The 6818-nt window shown below is 37.5% G+C and overlaps 1 long non-coding RNA gene across 1 annotated transcript in view; it reads right to left on the reverse strand.

The window, feature by feature from the left end:
* Positions 1-603: 603 nt before the first annotated feature.
* Positions 604-6818, reverse strand: part of LOC107665612 (uncharacterized) — a 19412-nt gene continuing 13197 nt past the window's right edge. Inside the window, exon 4 of the long non-coding RNA XR_001631573.1 lies at positions 604-614. This is a non-coding gene — a long non-coding RNA (uncharacterized LOC107665612). The remainder of the gene's footprint in view (positions 615-6818) is intronic.

Below are 6818 nucleotides of genomic sequence, written 5' to 3' on the forward strand. Positions count from 1 at the left end.
TGTATCAATTTTACTGGTAGTCCACTGTATGAAGAATTTTTGGGTATAATATATCACAGTTTAGTTTATTTTGCTATTCTCACTTTACATAAATGAACTATAGTGTCCTACACCCACTATTAAAAAAATATAAAAAATTATGCCTGGTCTCTGAATAATTTTTGGTTTGACTGTATATCCTTCTGTTATTTTCACACTTAATTATGCCCATTAAAATGTAAATGCTTTTAAAGTCTTTGTTCATCAATATTGGGAAATATTATTGCAATTAGAAATGGATTCTATTTTAATATATTTTAAATGTAATTTATTCCTACCTAAGGTTTTTGTAGAAACGGTGATACCTTTTTCCGGATTCTTTGATAAATACAAAGTTCAAAATAACAGCATTTATTTGAAATGTTTGTAACATTCTAAATATCTTTACTGTAATTTTTAATCAGTTTAAGTCCTTGATGAATAAAAATTAAATACTTTTTTTTGAACAATAGTGTATGAATGATTTACACAAGAATTCAGTTTTATATTAGGGATTTGTACAAACAACTAACCCCATAAGTATTAAATGTGGATGCATTACTCAGCGGACATAAATCATTTCTCAAATGATGGCACTTGTTGAGGAGAGGTGTGCTATTAGCTTTCTAATCTTTTCTAGATGATAAATAGGGCAAGAAAATCTTGCTTTAATAGTGATTAAATATGCCTCTGGTCCGTCCTTCGAAGTAAAACTTTATCATGCATTACTAGAAAATCATAAATCTGAGCTCTCAGAACAAAACCTCTCCTAAACCACATCATTTGCATTCTCATGGAAACTTAGAAACTGCATAGCAATGCCCTGGCAACCACACAACACTTCAGCTTGACTTTTGCACCAGCCAGATTTTCTTCAGTAAATGTAACTGTACTGTTTGCAGTTGGTAACTCTTTTCTGAATGAACCTGTATTAGAAAGTCTTGATACATTGTCCATCTTCAACTCTTCTTCTGCTGTATCATTTGTTCAGTTGTTGGGGCTTGATGTTTATTTAGCTAGATTCCCTGAGCTGAAGGTTTCTGTCGGCGTCTCATAGTTTAAGCTGGTCATTTATCCTTCCATTCTGCAACATAGCTGGTTTTCCTTGCAAACAGAGCAGCAGTTTGACCTTGAATGGCAATGGCAGCTCTTGTCATTGAGATTTTATTGAATGCTCAGCCCAAGGTGATGAGAGAGAACTTTCTATTCTGAGCCGAGAGGTGAAAGGAATCTGTTCTTTCTGTCGATCAGTTTGACTCTCAGACCTCTTTGTTTGTGGCCAGTTGCTCAGGGGATTTCTCTGCCCATGAGGAAAATACTGATTAAACTTACATAATCTTCTGGCAGCCACAAGTCTTAGTGTTCGGCAGATTTTTTTTTCTTTTCTTTCTGTGTGGTTTGTGTTTGTGTATGCATGAGTGTGTATGAGTCTATATAATATTTCAACTCTCCGAAAGCACTCCAAGCAACCATCAGAAACAACCCTTGGCCAAACCACACTTTTTCTTGTACAAATCCCTTCTCTCCCTCTTCTAGTGTCATTTTCATTCTTTTTTTGCTCTCTCTCTCTTTCTCCCACACACATTTCAAGATAGAATAAACTTTACAGAAGTTTCACTCCAGAACACTGGAAACTGCCTGAAGCTCACAAAACCTCCCCGACCTGTTCTGAGCATGAAGAATTACACTAATAGAGTAACAAACATCTGCTTGTTTTCTTTAACACTCTTGGATTTCATGGCCGGTGAACTCCGATGAACTCGACATCATCTGCTTTAAATCGTCTTTTTAATTCTGAAACTAGAATTGCATTTCCTGCAGGAACTATCAGTGCGTGCAGGGCAGCAAATGAATTAATTTGTAGGTAAGACTAGGATTTAGACTTTGAGATGCTGCATCAAAGCCAACTTATACATGGCTGTCATCATTGTTTGAAGCGAGCATGCAATTTGTTTTTTGTAAACTGTGCTCAGAAGTAAATGCAGTGAGACAATCTTTGAACTTTATAGGAGGTTATCGATGGTTAATAAAGAAAACCAGCCACAAATTAATATGCAAACAAATGCTAGGAATAATGTTTGTAAATGCATATGCAATTTGCATTTTCATTTTCATTTAGTTAAAGGGGTCATATGATGCGATTTCAAGTTTTCCTTTCTCTTTGGAGTGTTACAAGCTGATTGTGCATAGATAAGATCCCTGAAGTTGTGAAGACTAAAGTCTCAAAACCAAAGAGATATTCTTTATCAAAGTTAAGACTCTGCCACGCCCCCCTAAAACGGCTCGTTCTAACACACCCCCACATATCTACCTCACTATGTGGAAATATTTGCATAATGCGGCCCAAATGTTCACGCAAAGAAAGAAGGCGTGGTTTCAGTAACCGCAGTTAGTGTTGATGCAGCCATGTCAGGGAGAAGCTGTGTGTTTCTAGGCGAAAGCAAAAGCACTTTATTTGGCCTTCCGAAAGTAGATGCATTTAGGAATCTTTAAGATTACTTACAACAGAACAGCAATGCATTTTATGGACGACCGTTTCGTGAACCTAGGAGAGGAGGTAATTCTGACTTTGCTATGACAATCTGGCGCAAAATAATGATCTTTAAAAAAGCATCATATGACCCCTTTAAGAACATCTCAAGGAATTTATGATGTAAATTTCAATGTACGCTACTGTTCAAAATGTTATCGGTTGGTAAGATTTCTGATCTTATGCTCACCAAGGCTGCATTTTGATCTAAAATGCTGTCAGAACAGCAATATTTAGAAATATTATTGCATTTTAAAATAACTGTTTTCTATTGTGATATATTTTAAAATGTAGTTTATTCCTGTGATGCAAAGCGAAATTTTCAGCAGTCATTACACCAGTCTTCAGCATCACATGATCCTTCAGAAATCATTCTAATATTCTTAGATGCATAAAACAAATGATCAATGTTAAAACAGTTGTGCTAGTTAATATTTGGTTAGGATTTGGTCATGTTGTTGTCAGTATTCCTCAGCTTTCTGAGTAATATTAAAGACAGACAGTAGAGAAGTGGAGCAAATTAATGCTGTGGAGCTTGTCATTTTTTTCTTAAAGTATAAAAAAAATGAACTGTACTTTAAGGAAATTCTGGAGAAGAATAAAATACATTTCAATACATTGCAGCCTTACAAGCAGATCTGTTGCTGGTATATTTCCACCGATATTGCTTTGATACAATATTTGCACATTTTTGTTCTCTAAGTATCCACATATGGTAAACCGTTTTTATTATTGGGGATGTTTACCCATAATGCCCCTGTGGAAGGAAATCCCAGATTCCTGGTGTGAGGAGATGTTGTCAGGTGTGTGACGTGCTCATTCAGCCAGCAGAACTTCTGCCACTGGCTTCCATTGCTTTGCTGTGGTTAAATGTTCAGGCCTCTGGGCATTGCCAGAACATGACAGCAATGAATAAAAACACTTCACAAACCAATCTGTGAAAGGAGGGGCGAAGGAATTAGCCCCAGGAACATGGAGCAACCTTCTCCCTACCTGTACTGTCTCTGCCAGCAGTTGTTATTAGTTGCTTCATGTTGCTTCAGTTCAAATTTATTTGCAATTCATCATAAGAGCTATTTTTGGTGATCTTCAACTTTATGTCCATGCACTGCCATTTTTAATAAGTAATCAGGAATGTGTTGTCAGTTTTGGCTGTTTTCACTTTGTTAGCTCTGTTCCAAAACCAGTGTCTGTTGTCTACATAGGCAGTATTCTAACTGAAATGGAACCTTATAAGTGACAGGCAGCAACAAATTGCAATCGAATAGTTTCAGACTTTGATGCCAGCATGTTGCAAAGCTAAAATCATGATACTATAACATATTTGTCATAATTGAATGAAATATATCTTTATAATCCTCTGTAATCTTGGTTCACTTAGTGTATTGCAATGCATTCTGGGAGTGTTCTGTTCGTTAAGGAGATATTTGATGCTGTCTTGGAATTAGATCAAAATTAGGTATCAGCATAATGTTGCTGCCTAGCTTTGCAGCCTTCATGTCAATAGCAGGACTATGATTACTTTAAAGTGCTGTCTATGTAGGCAGCAAACTTGGTTTGGGAACAGAGCTTTTGGCATTTGTCATCTCCGTACCCAAAGATCTCATCACAGACTTTGTGATCTTCTGTTGTGGTTGGTCATCCTATTTTTGGTGTTGAGAGTTTCATATAACTGTCCAACTCTGCACCATTGAGTCACAGTAGCCAGACAGAGAAATTGCCAAAACTTGCCCAGGTTTGTTTTCTTTGGGAGAAAGTACATTACATGTGTTCCTACACTGTCTGTCCTGCAGCGATGCCGAGCTCAAAAAAACAGCTCTTCAACAAGGTGATGCAATGTTCATTCTCAGTCATCCTCTATGAAAAGCAGAGAACCTGCTGTTATTCAGTTCATAGTCAGACTTTTGACAAACAGCATAAAGTCTTAGTCCACATTTCAGCTTTTTCTGTCTACCTTGACAGGAACACACTATTTCAGCAACACATAAAGTGAGTTTATTACATTTTACATGCCATTTAGCAGAAACCGTGTAGAATTTCTAGTAATCCATAGTTCGTATTTGGGAGACATCATTTCTGATCACACAGACAACTTAGAAAACAAAGCGGAGTATGCTATTAAATTTGTGCAAATCTGGTTTAATTGTCGACAAAAACCCAATAAGATTTTTCCATTGACTTTTGCATTATTAAACGCTAAACGCAGGCTATAAACAAACTACACCAGGGTCATGACTTCAACGCCACCACCGCAAAGTCTCCAACAACTCTTTAAATCTTAAAAAAAAAAAAAAACATTTTCCCTGAAAGTTTGAGTTAGAATAGTTTGCATGAGCACGATTATAGACACGAGTCTGTGAAAGCAACTAGTGGATTAGGCCTTTTCACTCTGATGCATTAAATGAATGCCTAAAAAGCACTATAGTCCCATTTAGCTGCTTTTCAAAACAAGTTAAAACTTTAAAAATGGCACAAATGGATATTACTGATGTATGTTGTAGAATAAAATGAGAAAATATCTTGAGCTTTTGTTCACCACAAACCTTATTTTATTTCTGGGTTTTGGCTTACGAAAATATGTCATCCCTGCAGCACTCTTTCGGTTTAGCCTTGTAAATGCAATTTGGTTTCGTAATTCCAAAAAAACTCTGTTCTTACTCTCAAAAGTTGCACAAAGTCAGCCAATCAGATTAGATCTTGCTAGATTGAGAAATTCAGATGGTCAGTAAGCAGACTGTGGGTGGTCCGTGGATGTGCCGCCTGCAGCTGAGACTATTCAGTACAGCACAATCTTAACTTCATCTACCAATCAATGAATTAAAAATGCATGAGAGAGAAGTTATGTTGAAATGGATGCTCTTACAATCTCTTCCTAGATGCATTAAATTTTCCTTTATTTTGCAGTCGAAGCAGCCAGTAAAAGAGCTTCATTCCCACAGCAATAGCCTAGTTAAATGTATTAGTATTAATCATCAGAAAAAAATTCTTCTGCAGGTAGGTTCATTAGTTTAAATGTCTGTGGTTTAACTAGCAAGTTGGCACAGGTGTGCATTAATTAGCAATTTACAGCGGCTTTGAATGTGGTTTATTCAGTCAGTAATTAAGAGTCGGATTTTGTAATGAGAAATTACTTGTAACTCTTATTAGATACAATATTTAGAGTTTGAAGAGCTGATGTTAATTTTGTTTTAAAGTTTTGTACTTGTGTGTTCATTGGCGCTTATATCATAGCATGAAATTATTGTAGGAAAGTTGACAAAAATGTTGAAATCTTTCTTTATTAAGGTGTTAGTACTTTTATTCATTAGAAGTGTATTTCTTTAATACAGATTCTATCCTTCTCAGAATAGATTCCTAAACTATTGTATAGTCTGCAGTTGACAGTTACTCTTTAAGGGCCCTTAACGATCTAAGCGCATGGTCTAATGCCGAGTTCACACTGCACGATATTAGCCCGATTTTTCACTCGCCAACAGGTTTTGCGAAATCGCCGACAATTGCCCGACATCGGAGGCAAATCGGTGCCAGTTCACACGAGTGACAATCACGCAGTGTGAATTATCAAAGACGCGATCTGAGGGAATCGCCGACACGTCGCCGACGCCCGCAAAATATTTGGCATGCTAAATATCTGGAGCTGTCTGCGATTCACAATCACGCAGTGTGCAATGATTTCTGACTGAAAACTACATCGGCGATGACCTACAGCCAATGAGAGACCAAGATACAGGGCAGAGGGAAGTTCGGGGAGGAGTTATAGACCAGAATATCATTATTTTAATAGATATATGAACAATTATATCATACAGAAACAAGCACAAACATTTGCTTGACCAGCCACAACATCAGCATAACAGTTACTGCAAAATTATTTACCTCCAACTCTCTTTGCAGAACACCCAATCCCTGTTCCCTGCATCTCCCTCCTGCATGATCTAAGCGCATGGCATTAAGCGCACGGCGCAGGTGCACTTAGGGCGTGTCCACATCCACTTTTGCTAGTTTAAGGACAGGAAAAACGGTCGGCGCGCCCGGTGCATGGTCTAAAAGGGTTGTCCCTATTCTCTTAATGAGTAATGGGTGCGTTTTGGGCGTAACATGCCATAAACCAATCAGAGTCTCATCTCCCATTACCTTTAAAAGCCAGTTGCGCTCGCGCCATGGCGGATTCGCTATTTTCATGGCGGAATTACAAGCGGAAAAACAGAACGCTTCTCTAGTGAGGGAACGGATCTGCTCGTGCGCGTAATTCTGATACATGCAAAGACTA

The sequence above is a fragment of the Sinocyclocheilus anshuiensis genome, unplaced genomic scaffold (genome assembly GCF_001515605.1).
Source record: "Sinocyclocheilus anshuiensis isolate Anshui unplaced genomic scaffold, SAMN03320099.WGS_v1.1 scaffold407, whole genome shotgun sequence".
NCBI lineage: Eukaryota > Metazoa > Chordata > Actinopteri > Cypriniformes > Cyprinidae > Sinocyclocheilus > Sinocyclocheilus anshuiensis.